The sequence below is a fragment of the Podarcis liolepis genome (assembly GCF_965112155.1).
Source record: "Podarcis liolepis genome assembly, chromosome: 8".
NCBI lineage: Eukaryota > Metazoa > Chordata > Lepidosauria > Squamata > Lacertidae > Podarcis > Podarcis liolepis.
Window position 1 is genome coordinate 23,089,626 of NC_139560.1, and position 16,179 is coordinate 23,105,804.

Consider the following 16,179-nt stretch of genomic DNA (forward strand, 5'->3'; position numbering starts at 1 on the left):
GCACTTGTATTAAACAACTATGCTGTCCGATTAATCACAACACTTTTTAATCCATTTTGCTTTTGGCATGTGGTCCCCAGAAGGTTGCTTACAAAGTTCTTCTTCGGTGATCACTCATAGCTGAATAAGATTGTCTTCCATGAGCACGGTCTTAACAGTGACTGTGGAGGCCAGTTCTGGATCCACATGTCCTTCCACAGTGGGGACATAGGTTTCCAGGCAGGAGTTGATCACAGTGATGGTTTGCCAAGCGGGTTTGTAGCTTACAAAGTTATATGGCCCTTGGCCATAGGAAAGTCCCCTTCATATGCTTCCCTTCCCTGGCCATAATGGAACAACCCAAAAGAACCATGAGGTTTGTGCATAGTCATCATAACCATGGAATGTTATGGGGGGGGGGGAGGAAAGAGAAAAGAAAAGAAAAGTGGGTGGAGAATGATACATCTTATTTGAGCTCCTTACAGCTTATATTACCCTGGAGAAGGGAATGAACAGGAGCACTCCTGCTAAAGAGTAAGGAAGATACACACTGCAACATTTTGTTGCAACTTGTTTCTCCTATCATAAAGGTAAAGGGATCCCTGACCATTAGGTCCAGTCATGGCCGATTCTGGGGTTGCGGCGCTCATCTCGCTTTATTGGCTGAGGGAGCCGGCGTCCAGCTTCCGGGTCATGTGGCCAGCATGACTAAGCCACTTCTGGCGAACCAGAACAGCGCACGGAAACGCCGTTTACCTTCCCGCCGGAGCGGTACCTATTTATCTACTTGCACTTTGATGTGCTTTCGAACTGCTAGTTTGGCAGGAGCTGGGACCGAGCAACGGGAGCTCACCCCGTCGCGGGGATTCGAACTGCCGACCTTCTGATCGGTAAGTCCTAGGCCCTGTCGTTTAACCCACAGCACCACCCGCGTTGTAACACCTTAAACAGGGCAGTTCTCATCTTTTCCAAGAAAGATTTCCAGCTACAACTCTCCTGCAATACAGCTGGTCTATAACCGTAAGTACAAATGGTGGCTCATCTGAGAACAGCTCCCTGGGAACTGAAAGCAGCAGTACTATAGGCAGGAACCAAAATGGTTAGCTTGGGACTTTCCTTAAAGTGCTCTATTCATGGGGGATTACCTTCCACCTGAGTTGACTCAAACAGTCATTCCTTTATCAGAAAATATACAGCATATGAAAAACCACGATTTTTAAAATAGCTTTTGTTTCAAAGCTTTCATGGCTTAAACGCCTTCTTAGCTGTTTGATAAAATAAAATGCATTTTCTTAGCAAGGGTGTTCCAATACAGTGGTACCTCGGGCTACAGATGCTTCAGGTTACAGACTCCGCTAAGCCAGAAATAGTACCTCAGGTTAAGAACTTTGCTTCAGGATGAGAACAGAAATCGCGTGGCAGCAGTGGGAGGCCCCATTAGCTAAAGTGGTACCTCAGGTTAAGAACAGTTTCAGGTGAAGAACGGACCTCCAGAACGAATTAAGTTCTTAACCCGAGGTACCACTGTATTGTGATGGTATAAAATCTCTATCCAATCTCTTTATTGCAACAAATCCAGTTATGCCATTTTAGACACAATGCTACTGATAAGAATGTCAAATTTACGCATTGGCTTTGGGTACAGAACACTTTGTGCACTTTGCATACCAAAAAGTTATTCTTAATAGTGGTTGTGGTTTTTTTAATATTTGCCCCGTCAGTTACTTTTAGCATTTGAGAGGCATGGTTATTTTATAAAGTGAAATCCACACCTACAAGTTTTGTGCTTTGCATATAGAAGTAGCCAAGCTCCTATCTTTAGGTTAAGGGCACAAGGAAGCAGAAAGCGAGGAGTGGGTTGCTCAGCTGTGCAGATGGTAAAATTGTTCTTTGGTTGTATCAGTTCAGAATGTAGAGCAGGAGGAGTGGAAGACACATGTCTGAATGTTCTCCCAAGCAAATTATTATTATTATTATTATTATTATTATTATTATTATTATTATTATTATTCACATGGAAGACTAACAAGACTGGGGAGCAGTAGGTTTAGAACTATTCTCCATAATATCTTATCTAGATATCTATGGGACCCTCCAAGCATCCTTGCTTTTATACGTTCATGATGATTTGTGCTCACAATGATATTGAGGTTGTTATAAGCAATCCTGCTTTCAATAATATTTGTACCTGAAAACGTATCAGGGCAGACATCCTGCTTCATTTGCAATCAGTGCATGATTTATACCTTCCTGCTGAAATCTTGGAGCTGTTCATTCTACAGATTTTGCAGGGTGGGTTGTGGTGGTTTCTTTTTTTGGGGGGGGGTGTTCCACTTTTGTTGTGCTATAGTGCAAGAGCCCCCTCCAGTTGGCAATAATGCAGTAACACTGGAGAAGCATCACAGAAGGATATGTGGACTATCCAGTACAAATCCACCACAAGTACACTATTATTGCATCAATTACATGCTGCAGAATTCACTTGCAAAAGGGAAAGAAAAATCAGTCTGGAGGGGTCCTATCTATCTAAAACCTTTCAGGAATATTTTTAACCAATGGGGGAAATTCAGCCACGTGGTCTCTCACCTGTTTAAAATCACAGCCATTTGTAAGTAAGTAAGTAAGTAAACATATACAGAAGCAGCAGCCAGGATGATCTTGGGGCCCAATTCCCACATATTTTGTAGATAAAAGAGGTGATTCAAATGAGGGCTGCAAGAATGATTGGAATCAGTTGTTTAATCAATGGCAATTTTAACTGATTCATCGGTGAAGGTCAAATTTAATCACTGGGACTGTGAGTTATCTCTCTGCCACCCAGGTTGTGTTGACTCTGTAACAAGTGGTTGTAAGCACAACTTCCGTTTCGAGGCGATGTTGCAGGGAATGCCTGCTTCGGACATGAACAAAGAGTAAAGACCACACGTCCTGCCTGCCAGACCAGCAGGAAATAGATAAAGTCAAAACACCTTGTAAGGGGGAGAAAGACAGTTTGAGGTATCAGGCGTGATCTGCCCAGCTCTCTGCCTTCAGCAAGCTTTGGGGTCTCAAATTTCAGCGGCAACCTGTGTGACACCAAAAATTGGTGCCCTCCTGCCTCTCACCTTCCATTCTACATCATAGCTGTGGTGCCCGAGGCTCAGCACTAGGCCTGGGTGATATATCGATATATGAGAAGCATATGTGTGATGTATGTATATGTATGATGATATGTATCGATGTATGAGAAGCAGACCGCGATGTCAGTTTCACCCAGCCGTATATTGCTGGGGAAACCACCACCGCCGCTCCTGAGTCCCTCTGCTAGCAGCTTCCACTGTAGGGAGTCAAGAGTTTCTTCCTCTCCAGTGGGCACTGCTAGCAGAAGAACTCAGGAGCAGCAGCGGTTTCACCAGTGATATATCGCTGAGTGAACCTGCCATCCCACTCTGCCCTCATACAACGGAGAGGGAGAAACAAGTTGTATCGGCGAGGCTCCGATACAGCTTCTTCCTCCCTCTGCATCTTTAAACTGCTCAACGGAGGAGCAGTTAAAGGAGTTAAAGCAGTTAAAGGAGCCCCCAGTCCGGTGCTGGCTTCTGCAAGCCTGCAATGGGGTGGGGGCTCTGTGAAACTGCTCAGCTGAGGGGAGTGTGCTGCCGCTCCCTGCAGTGAGCAGTTAAAGGAGCCCCGATGCTTCGCCCACTCGCAGCAAGAGCACTAGGGCTGTCTCAGCTGGGGGGGAAGACACATTCCCTCCCTGCAGCTGAACAGCACAAACAAGCTGTGTTGTCCCAGCTTGCAAGCCTGGGTGAAGCCGACTCTGCTCTCGAGGTGAAAGCTGGGGCAGTTTCACCGCTGTCTCACGGACAGAGGCCAATGCATCTTGTTTTTTCAACATTGCTTTTCTTTTTTTTTTAAAAAAAGATATTTATTAGTGTTTTTAAAGTATAACAGTAAAAATGAAAAATAAAAAGAAACATACAAAATAAAAACAGTTAAAAAACACATTGATTTTCCATACCATATCTTCCTTACACTTATTTCCCCGGACCTCCTCGTACCTCCCTTTTTTGTATTCCACTTCAGTTTGTTAGTTCAGCAAATCCTTACCATTAAGCTTTTACCCTTTTGTAAACCTTTTTTCCTATCTCTTAAAGCATTACAGCTGGAAACCACTTAGTTTCTATCCAACATCCTTCTAGCATTCATTAATTTTACAATATTTCTGTAAATAGTCTTTAAATTTCTTCCAGTCTTCTTTCACCGACTCTTCTCCCTGGTCTCGAATTCTGCCAGTCATTTCTGCCAATTCCATGTGATCAATCACCTTCATCTGCCATCAACATTGCAGTGTATCGCCAAACCACGATGTTTGGTTGGCAAATACACTGCAATGTTGAAAAGCTGATATCTCCCAGGCCTACCCAGCACCCAGTGTGACCAAACTGCTCATGCTTCCCTAAATCTGCCTCTGCGGCCTGGCCTTGAAGAAGGGTGTGTAATACAATTTGGGTATTGATGAGGAATTTCTCTCTGCCTGTCAGGTCGAAGAGGAGCACCACCAGCTCCCCTGACCAGAAAAGGCGGGAGCCAGAAGAAGACAGCGCTGGACACTGAGGGAACACTGCACGCTTGCCTGACCCGGAAAAGGACAAGCCAGAAGCAGAGGTTTGGGGCTTCCTGTTTCTGGTGGTGAGAAATAGCTGACTCCCACATGATCGGACCTCAACCGTGCCGGTAATTCAGGGTTGATATGGGGGTAATTAGCCCTGGCAGACTCACCAGGATGGGGGAGGACTGTCTCATAGACCCGCAGATCGTCCGAGATTGTCAGCTGGCATCAAGGTGCAAGCGGCAGGACCCTGGGTCCCAGAGAACGACGTGGCTGGCACTCTCTGATGTCATTCTCATAGCCAGAAATATCTCTTTGATAAAATGATTGGATTTGGGCAATAAACAGACATAGTCTAGACCGAAGAAGACTAAGGAAAAACCTGCTGAACTGTACAGTCCCTGGTGTTTAAGTTTAAGCTCAGACCTCAAAGAGATTACCATCATGGCGTGTGGATTACGGAGGTGTTTGGTGTGTCTTTTGTTTCTTCTTAACAACTACAATTGGTTTTCTATGCCAAGCCTCATTAAGAAACCTTTTTAAAAAAAGAGTACATATGGACTTCTATTTATGATTAAGTATTCAGCTGCGCAGCTTTACTTAGACTTGATAAAGATAAAAGAACAAGATGGCGCTTGTTAGTATGACGCAGCACGGGAAAATGAGAATTCTTCCCTTTTTTGAGGGAAGTGGGAAATACAATGGTACCTCGGGTTACAACCGCTTCAGGTTACAGACTCTACTAACCCAGAAATATTACCTTGGGTTAAGAACTTTGCTTCAGGATAAGAACAGAAATTGTGTTCCGGCGGCGCGGCAGCAGCAGGAGGCCCCATTAGCTAAAAGAATGCCCTACTCAAGAAATAATAGTTAAGAGTAAAGAGGTGGATGCAAAGGAAACTTCTTATTGTGTCAAGAATGGCTCAACCTGCTATAACTTGGTTATGCGCAAAATTAAAAGCCAGGTTGCCACACCTAGCACCCCCCCCCCACGAAGTGAGAGGCAAGGGGGAGGAAAAAAATTTTGGAAATGATTTTTATTGGTTTTACAAAATAAATCTCACAGTTAGCACATTTAAGTTTTAAAATCAAGCAAGACTCTTCAGACTTCCCTCCTCCCCTCCGTGGGTCCTTTGTATATCTAAATCAACTGCATATTATAATTCATCTGCATTATAGTCCTCCAAAATATCCAAAGTCTATGTAACATTGCAAGAGTTATTGAAAGCCTGCCAAAGAGCTCAAATGATTACAGTGTTCTTTTAAATACAATCTGCATTTGTCCCATTCTCTATTGAAGTTTTGATCCTCCCGATTTCTGTTTTTTCCAGTCAGTCTCGCCATCTCTGCATAATCTAGTATTTTCATCTGCCAGTCCGCTTTTGTCGGCATCTTATCCTCTTCCCAATCAAGTGATGTAAATTTGTGTGTGTGAAATAAATAAACAAATGACAATGATCCAGGAGGAAAGTAGATGTACCCTCCCCCACCTACAAATTCCTTAATATGGCATCCCAAGATGAAGAAAATAAAACGGATATATAATGGACCACTTACACTATGGGGGGAGAATTTCTATTGAAGATTTGTAAGTAAAATTTTGTAAGTAAAATTTCCCCAAATACAGAAGGCGCATGCTGGATTTGTGCACATCGTCTGACCCAGGGGTCAGCAAACATTTTCAGCAGGGGGCCAGTCTACTGTCCCTCAGACCTTGGGGGGGGGGGCAGACTATTTTTTTGGGGGGGGGAATGAACAAATTCCTATGCCCCACAAATAACCCAGAGATGCATTTTAAATAAAAGCACACAGTCTACTCATGTAAAAACACGCTGATTCCTGGACAGTCCGTGTGCCGGATTTAGAAGGCGATTGGGCCGGATCTGGGCCCTGGGCCTTAGCTTGCCTATCCATGAAATAGAAGGAACCCTTCTAGTAGGGATACCTGTCTCTTTGTCAGATTCTGCTCTTGAATTTCCACTAAATTGGAATTTAACACCCCTAAACATGACTAAGGACAGTATCTGGTTCTAGGCAGAAAGACTGTTGGACCAGAAAATTCATTGGAAAAGGGTGGATCCAATGAATCCAATCAGGTTATCAAATGGCACCAACTATGTTCTCAAACATAACATTCATATCCCCTAGGAGGAAGGGTCAGAGCCAGCAGATTGGTGGTGGGACACTTAGGAGAGGTCAGAGGGAGAAGATTGGGAGGAGGGGCTGGTTGCTGAAGAGGCAACAGGGTTTAGTGAGCAGGAAGAGCCTGCGGCAGGGAGCAGTTCAGACTCTGAGGCTGAAGCAGAGGAAGGGGGTCAAGAGGCTGCTGAAGAATCTAGGGAGTCTCCCTCTCCCGCTGCAACAGGCTACCCTCTCCCCTGGTCTCCATGAAAGCACAGAATAATGAGGAGAACAGATCAGAGGTACACAGATACAGTTTGAGACTGATTGGAAAACATCCAGGAGAGGAGGAACCTTAGAGAGGGTGAAAGAGTGGACTTTCAGTCCTGGCAACTGCTCCATAGGGGCAAGACCTACTGGGAATTGTTGATGAGACCACTAGGCTGAGTTGTATGTTCATTTCCTTGAATAGTTAACTTCAGTGTCAATGCAGATCTGCTTCCTTTATTGCTGACCTGAGTCTGACTCCAGCCGTTACACATACATCCAGATTGCTTGATCGCAATCAGGGCCTTTTTTCATCTGAAACCCACTGGAACTGAGTTCCGGCACCTCTTTGTAGTGTACCAGCAGCTGTATAGCGGCACGGCACCCAGGGCTGTGTGTCAGAGGCTTCGGGCTGCATGGCTTTGTGTCAGAGGTTGTGGGGCAGTGAGGCGGAGGCGACACTTTAATGTGGCTGCAGCGGGTTGTCCATCCCCCCCCCCAAAAAAAGTGGGAGTTCCTGCACCTCTTTTTCTAGAAAAAAAGCACTGATCATGATAATACAGCATAATACTTTTGGAAAGTAAGATGCAAGCTAGTTTGTTGACATTTATCTCAAATCTCAGGTGCCTGGAATAGCATTTTTCTGAGCGCTGCCCATCATTTCATGTTCTGTACTCCTGGTACAGATACCCACACAAAAGCACATCTCCTAAAGTATGTGCGGCACACGTCCGTTTAAATTCTGTCAACTGAATAAAGGCCTTCTGTCGTTGTTTTAAACACATCTGAGGCTGATTATTTAATTTTAGGCTCTGCATACCTTCCTTGAAACCAAAGGTAACATAAATCACTAACCACAAATCACTAACCAGCTTTAGTTCTTCCTAGTTTCATCAGACCAGGCTGTGGGACATTCTATCAATTTCTGAGATTTTATACCTTGCTTTTCTATCTGACGTTTTTCATTCATTTCTCTTTAGATTAACATTTATAAGCTGCTTTTCCCATTCTTTTTAGATTAACATTTATAAGCTGCTTTTCCCATTTCCCGAAAAGTGCAAAGCAAGATGCAGCAGCATAACGAAACGAAATGGGATTAAAAAGAACTCCACACACCCAATTAAACAGATGGAACATAAAAAATAAAATCTGGCTTGTATGTTCCCGACGGTGGGCTTTGGTCTGCCTGCCTGTTGGAAGACTTCCTCCTGGACAACATTTCTGGTCCCTTGTCGCGGAGGAGCACGACCAGATCCCCGGACGGGTTCCAACGTGCACACACACGCGTGTGTATGTGTGTGTGTGTGACAAACGACCTATTGAAATGGCTTCCGCGCGCCGTGCTGCGGTTGCCACGACAACCAATGCTCTTTTGGTTTTGCATCGGGCCATGTGACAGCGACTTTGACGTCAGCCGGAGGCAGGCGATGTGGTGGGAGCTTGGCGAGCCGGGGGAGAGTGAGAATCTCTCCGCTGGCGGTGGAGGCTGCCGGGCTTATCTCGCTCGCTCTTGCGCGCGCTCGCCGGCGCCGCCTGCCTGCCTGCCTGCCTCGGGCTGCCGGAGCATGGAGCACTGAAGAGCTGCCTTTCTGCACGGTGAGGTAAAGAAAGCATTAATATTATTAGTAGTATTAGTATTAGCATTGCTCTCTCCCCGCGCGCCACAGCAATTCCACGCCTCGCTTTCCTGCCCGCCACTATTGCGCCTGTTTCGGCCGCTTGGCGAGTTTCCCGCTAGAGGAGCCGCGGAAGAGGCGCTTCGACTTCTCTCTCCGCGGACTTGAACCGGCGGCGGCGGCGGAGGGAAATGAAGCGGAGGGATCCCAGGCGGGACACTTCTCCAGCCTCCCGGGATAAAGCGCGTGTGTATGTCTGGGTGGGGGAAACACGAGTTGTGTCTGGAGCCACGCTTCCGCCCAGCTTCCCCAAGGCTTTAGGTCGAGGCTTTCAGTGCGCGCTCATGAAATTGCCTTCCTGATCCGATTAAAGAGCCCGCTTTGGCCGAGGGCTCGCTTTTTACGCAGCGCCTTGGCGGCGCTTGCCCGAAGGGGGCCCCGATCCTCGGCTTATGGGCTCCCAGGTTACGGCCTAGACTGCAACCTGAGCAGGGGGTTCCTCGGAGGAAGTCCCGTTGAATGCCCCGGGAGGGAACTTCTCAGGGCGCGCAAGTGTAAGGAGGCACCACCGGCTGATGGGGAAAGGAAGGAGGTTAGCACAACAAACGCTGAGAGCTGCATTCTCTCCCCTTCTCCGGTAGGCGAGATTTTGTTTCAGTTTGCAGAAGCATCTTATATTTGCAAGGGGAAAGGGTGGTAAACAGGCTGTAAGCAGCAGGGAAGGGGGTCTCAGGAGCAGCCTGACAGCGTAATCTGAAATGTGTGCTGCTGAGATACTAGATGAAAAGTAGTGAACTATGTGGCTCTTTTCCCACTCTGCCAATCCCACTTGTAGCTTTGCCTTTCAAGTTCTTCTGCGGCGGAAAAGTAAGTTGCAAGAGCTAAAAAAGGATACCTCAGTGGAACATTATTTTCTTCTTCTTTGAATAAGTAGAAGGCTGCTTCCTCCAGGCCCCTTTGTTAAGGGAAGGGTGGGGGAAGATGGTTGTATTATGTGCAGAAATATTATTTGTGCAGAAATATTATTTGATAGCGGAGGATATGGCTATGATTGGATATGGGTGTTTGCCGATGTTTTCCACCTTCAGAACGGAGGAAGGCTCATGACTTAGAACAAAGATACAATGCACTGCTTGTCTCTTTCTAACCAAAAGTGTAGGGCTTTATTAAAGAAACCACATTTCTTTGAAAAGTCTTGTGGATCTCTACACTGCATTTGAAACATAGCTGGCAATTTAAGTGTGCACGCATGCACTAGTTAAACAAAGGCGTGAAAGTAATGCGGTTAAACTTTTCAGGGATATGAATGAAAGCAGCTTTGAAAAAATTATTGCAAGTTATCTTGCTTTGGCGTGAAGATTTAAGTGAGAAAGCAACTGTAGATTTGATTTTCTGGGAGTTGGAGAAATAAATGCACCGTCTTTCTCAACATGCTTATGCTGAAACTTACTCAAGTTGTTGTTTTATATTAACATGTGAATGATGTTCTTTTTTAAAACTGCATTTTCTTGTGTTTGGCTCATTTGTGAACATTGAGGGTTGCTGCCCAGCTTCCCTGCTTAGGTAAAACGTAGCTAAGCAATCTCAATGATTGCAGCTGTTTCAAAGTACCACAGGGAATGTAATTTTACTGATCTATTAAAATTCTACATGGAGTCCCTCCGGGGACAAACAAAGCCTTTTAAATGCCCCACTGTGTGTATTAATCAGTTCCTAGACTTGAAGGCAGGACTGTGAGCCCCTTTTGCCTACAAACAGTAGACCAGTTGTTCAGTTGTAGGGAAATATTGCTTTGAATAATTGCTTTCAAGTGTAGAAACTTTATACAGTAGTCTAGCCCTTTGACATCCTGAATTGCTGCACAGTACTTGAAATCCACAGTCCTTTATTGCTTCAGAATAGCCCTGTTGGGTTGCATCCTCAGCGCTGTATTTACTCTGAAGTAGCCCTGCTCCAAAGCAGTGAGTTGTGGAACTGGAATGAATGTAGGAGTTGTAGCAACTAGCTCAACATTTATTAAACCTCAGACTTCTGGGCTTGCGGCCAGACCTTGTAAACTCACACTTTTGAATACAACCACACTCTGCATCTGAAGTTCAGTTGAGCAGATGAGTTATTTGGTTTATTATTGAAATCCTTTTTGTGGCTAGTGCACATGTATGTTGTAGATTTATAGAATCTCTATCTGAAGTCCACAAAAAGGGTTCCCCTGAAACAAGGATGGGGAACCTGGTTGGGAGTTCAACACCCACCAGCCCTGACCAGTATGGACATTGCTAAGACAGGAGCTGTCATGCAACAACTTCTGGAGGGCCATAGGTTCCCCATTCTTGAAACTGAAGTGGCTGTTTATCACAACCCACACCTAATCCCAGATTGGTCCCTTTATTAGAGGACAAATGTTGTAGTAGTTGCTCACCAAGTGTTAGATTTGCTGGTTGGAAACAGAAGTAACTGTGGGCGCTTATGTTTCACAAACCTGGGTCTCCAGCTGTTTTTGGACTACAGTTCCCATCATCCCTGACCACTGGTCCTGCTAGCTAGGGGTGATGGGAGTTGTAGCCAAAAAAGCAGCTAGAGACCCAAGTTTTGGAAACCCTGTTCTAAATCCAAAAAGTATTCAGACACCAGAGTTCTTCCACACTGCCAGCTCCTGTTGTATAATAACCCCAAATTCCAATGGATGTTATGCAGGGGACATGGGATGAGTTTGTGATTTTTTTCAGGGTTGCGACATCAGAAAGTGATGGAGTGCTGTCTCCCTGGAATGGGGGATGTCGTGATGGGGACGTCAAACCTGTTGCATGTCAACCAGTCATGCCCTAGTGAAGAAGCTAGGGAGGGGTGGGGGACCATGTAAAGGTAAAGGTAAAGGGACCCCTGACCATTAGGTCCAGTTGTGGCCGACTCTGGGGTTGCGGCGCTCATCTTGCTTTACTGGCCGAGGGAGCCAGCGTACAGCTTCCGGGTCATGTGGCCAGCATGACTAAGCCGCTTCTGGCGAACCAGAGCAGCGCACAGAAACGCCGTTTACCTTCCTGCCGGAGTGGTACCTATTTATCTACTTGCACTTTGACGTGCTTTCGAACTGCTAGGTTAGCAGGAGCCGGGACAGAGCAACGGGAGCTCAGCCCGTCGCAGTGATTAGAACCGCCGACCTTCTGATCGGCAAGTCGTAGGCTCCGTGGTTTAACCCACGGCGCCACCCGCGTCCCATTATGTTAACCATACCTCCTTCTTTATTGTGCAGCATGGCATGCTTGCTTGAAACATCTATTTTTGTTCTACTATGCCCAGTTTCAAATTTACTTCAAAGGCTTTTGAATAGTGGGAACCCTGTCTGGGGGGCACCATGCATGCCATCCACGTCTCGTGTGAATTCGCCCGCTTGTGTAGTTAAGCCAAACCTGGACTATTGGTGGTGGCATGGAGCCTGTGCATGAGGCTGGGCAATCCAGATGGGCAAAACGATTAACTATATTGCAGCGTCCACATTGCAGCTTCCATAAAATGGACCAAGCCAGCCTTCACCAACCTTGTGTCTTCCAGATGTTTTGGATTACAACTCCCATCAGCTCTGGGTTCAATAGAGTTTGATAGGGTTTTGCCCCTTGTATCTAGATGGGGTCTGTTTGTGAGACATCATTGGACAATAATAGACTGTCTTTCACTTGGTCAGACATGTTCCAGTGAGCTTGATCCTCCTTAAATTCTTGTTGGCAGGACTAGATGAGATCATTTCAGTATATTTCAAAAACCTAACGATGCCACTCGTGATTATTATTCATGTATAATTCAGTTTGGTTTCATTTCCATATTGGCCACCGGCTATAATAGAAATGCAAAAACGCAATGCATAACATTTTAACAAAATCCATATTTTACAGATTGTTATGAAGGGCAACGGAAGTGTCAACCAAAATTAATTGTCGTCATAGCAGCCGCAGCTTGAATTTCAATGAAAGTTGTATGAGTTGAATGTAAGCTGCTGACTTCAGTTATACTTCTTGATATCTGTTAGCTAACAAAATTAATAAGCTGATCAAAGCATGATTAAGCATGATTAAGTAGGATTAAACATGTTTGGTTTGTACTAACAAAGTAGGTGCTCTTTTTTGTGTGTGGAAAAACAGCCATTGTGTTGTCCTACTTGCAAGTGATTTGAAAGCAAAACTAGTCTTTCTTTTGTCTGTGTTCACACATAACGTTAAACCATAGTTAATGTTTAATTATGTTTAACTGTGTCTCAATAAAATGAGCAGTTTCCCTACCTCATTCCTCTCCAGCTTCTCGGCTGTGCTGCACTGGGAGAACAAACCACAACTTTTGGCCTGTCACGCCGCTTGAAACTGAGCTCAGGGTTTGTTTTCCCCAAATAAATGATGAGCAGTAAGCCAACAACAAACTATGGCTACCACCTGCGGTTTGCTTGGAGAGACATAAACCATGAGCCCAAGTTCAGATAACAAAGACTCGTCATTTGTCGTTCATGGTGTGACCAAGATTGGGGGAGAAGAGAAATGGGGATATTATAACACTGTGTGCCAGCTTGCTGCTTGTTCATGTTGAACCATAGCTAAACATAAAATGTTAAACTTTGATATGATGTGTGAACCATTGCATAGACTAGAGATAAGAGAGTGCAACCAACCAAATGTTATGCAACCTTCATTCACTTCCATGGGCCTAAAATCCCATTAAAATGGGAGGCTGCACATTTGCAGTGTTAAATGGATTGGACTTGTAGGCTGTGCTTTTAAATTTGAATATGCCTGTGGGGTTCTGCTGAGCACTGTTCACCTCTGCCAGCACCATATGTGTTATCAATTTCTGCATAATTCCAGCTAGTTATGGGGCTTTGTTACTGTGGCTTCTTATTGCTGCTATGATCGTACGAAACAAGCAGTGGTCATCCAGCAGGGATAGAGAGAGCTGGAACAAACCAGGCACATGGCTGCCCAGCATCTAATTATTTGAAGCTGTTGCCTTAGCATTTGACCAGTTAGTTCAACTGTGGATAGAGCTATCCCCCTCTGCTCCAATGCAATGGTGGCTCCTAGGCGTCTGAAGAGTTTCTACACCTGTGTTCAAAGTGGGCTAGGCTGGTGGGTGGTTCTCAAAAGACTTCAGTACGGAATAACCCAAAAATTCTTCTTCTTCTTTGGAGATCACTCGTAGCCGAGTAAGATTGTCTTCCATAAACACGGTTTTAACAATGAGTCTGTAAGTGACTGTGGAGGCCAATTCTGGATCCACACGTCCTTCCACAGTGGTGACTTTGGTTTCCGGGCAGGAGCTAATCACGGTGTGGATTTGCCAAGCATGCCTTCCTCTTAGCACGTTTCTCCCTTGCGTCCTGAGTTCGAGTGTCTTCAAAGCCCATGACACCTTTGGTAAAGGCTGTTCTCCAACTGGAGCGCTAGCAGGCCAGTGTTTCCCAGTTGTCAGTGTTTATACTACTTTTTTTTTTTAGATTTGCCTTGAGACAGTCTTTAAACCTCTTTTGTTGACCACCAGCTGCTTCCCAGGTATAATAAGCACCAGCATTGCACAGGACAGAAATGACTCCTGGCAATCAGATTGCTTATCATATAGAGAAACCAAGTTTGTCTGCAAGTACAGCACTGGTTCCTGCGGATCTAGTCCAGGAGGGAATGGCCATGGGATAGACTGTATTTCTCAGGGGTGGCGTGTCTTGGGAGAAGAATACCACGTTGCAGTCTCCCTTATGGTGCAGACACCACCTGGCAATTATGCAAGTATGTACCCATTTGCCTACTGTGCATCCCTGTGTGGGGACATATTGTAGAAGTCAACCCACTTGGTTGTGGCTAACCATGATTTTATAGCCTGATTTGCAAGTAAGGCTGGATACTGTAGAGTTTCTTGTAGTTCTTCAGTGGGATAGACTCCCCCCCTCCCCCAGTTTATTTTATAAATACCAGGGCTTGCTGTTTTGGCAAAATATTGAGTACTTAGGAAAGCTGGCTATTGGACCATTTAGCTCAGTGTTGTCTGCACTGATTGACAGTGGCTTTCCAGCATTTTGTACAGGGGTTCCTCCCACCCCAGCCCTCCCTTGAAATGTCCGGGGTTGAATCTGAGGCCCTTTTCAGGGAAAATATTTGCTTCTCCACAGAACTGCAGCCCCCTGGTCTTATCTAACAGGGTTCTGAAGTGTGGGCACACTTCTCACACATATGGTGAAAGCTATATATCCTTGTTAACCCTGCTTTTAATTTTTGCCTTCAACTGCATAATCATTCGCATCAATGGAGTCACAAAATAATGTTATATTTAATGATTTTTTATGTCCGCATGTTTCTGTGCATTTTGGGGAGGAGACCGTGCTGCTGAGAGTCCATGGCAAAGACCTGTTAGCTTGCCAAAGCCCATACTCCAGACCTCTGAGGTGGTCTGCTGTATGCCATGCTCTCTGCCACAGGGCTGTGCAACTCACCAGAGTGCGTTAGGCCTCTTCACCGAGAGTGGTTTTGAACATTATGGAATAGCAGGTGAGGAGGAGGAATTTGTATCCAATTTTTAATTTATTACTTATTTACGATATTTGTAGCCCAGTCTTCATTGAACATTTCCTGTCCCAGAGTGGGAAAGTAAAGTAATAAAAAGTAACCAAGATAAAAAAAGATACAAAAATTACCAAATCATATAAGCAGGTCCAATAAATAACATATTAGCAGTTTTGTCCTAAGATAAACAAGCAAAACCACGACAACAAGCATTAAAATTCCCAGTTCAGATACCTAGGTGAACACACACACACACACACACACACACACACACGATACAAGCGGATTAAGCAACTAGCACTCTTAGCAGCAATTCCCACCCTGTTTCCCCCTCATGGCAGCCCACTCACTTCCCCTCTGCCTCTCACATTAACAGGGCCCCACTCTGTGCCAACAGACTACTGGTAAATCTGGCTCCTTTTGCACTACACTGTTAAAGCACATCCTAAAACTATAAACAGACATGTCTTCCCTCAAAGAATCCTGGGAACTGTGGATTGTTAAGAGTGCTGAGAGTTGTTAGGAGACCCCTTATCCCCCCTCCCCCGAGCTACAGTTCCCAAAGTAGGTTAATAGTCAATCCCTCGCCCCAAGGAACTCTGGCATAACAAAAGGATTAAATTTATTTATTTATTTCTTGAATGCAAAAAACCCCCTCTTGCATTGACTTAGTGCACCAGCAAACATTACTTGGGGCAGGATTCTCCCCTTCCCCCCACACCTCCAAAATTGGCAGGGGGACCCCCATATCAGTGTGTGGGGAGAGAGGAGGAAGAATTCTTCCCTCTGGCAAGCTGATATGCTTGCACATACAGAATGCCTGCAATAGCGTGACGTTGAATTTCACTTGGTCACTATTCTGTGACATATTGGTTGGTCCTACCAAAGAGGTTACACTATTGAGGATTCTGCGTTGCCCCCTTCTATGGACCATCATGGCTGTCTGTGCATTCCCCAGATAAAAACACTGCCCTCCCCCACCTTTCTATATGGCTTTCTTGGCATTATTTATTCCACAGGTTACACAAGGATTTGGCACGTGTCCCTCCCATTAGTCTTAATTCGAGGTGCA

The 16,179-nt window shown here is 45.2% G+C and overlaps 1 protein-coding gene and 1 long non-coding RNA gene across 6 annotated transcripts in view; both read left to right on the plus strand.

The window, feature by feature from the left end:
- Positions 1 to 922: 922 nt before the first annotated feature.
- Positions 923 to 5,033, plus strand: LOC310713433. Its single transcript, XR_014529240.1, has 2 exons — positions 923 to 999; positions 4,506 to 5,033. It is a non-coding gene; the product is annotated as an uncharacterized lncRNA (long non-coding RNA).
- A 3,347-nt stretch (positions 5,034 to 8,380) lies between these two features.
- Positions 8,381 to 16,179, plus strand: part of NCALD (neurocalcin delta) — a 64,609-nt gene continuing 56,810 nt past the window's right edge. The window contains exon 1 of one of the 5 annotated variants that reach the window (XM_083517461.1): positions 8,381 to 8,557. The gene's annotated coding sequence lies outside the window, so the exon portion shown is untranslated. Of the gene's footprint in view, positions 8,563 to 8,806; positions 8,828 to 8,885; positions 9,215 to 9,297; positions 9,445 to 16,179 lie in introns of those variants that run through there. The other 4 variants (XM_083517460.1, XM_083517464.1, XM_083517462.1 and 1 more) reach the window with 4 other exon arrangements.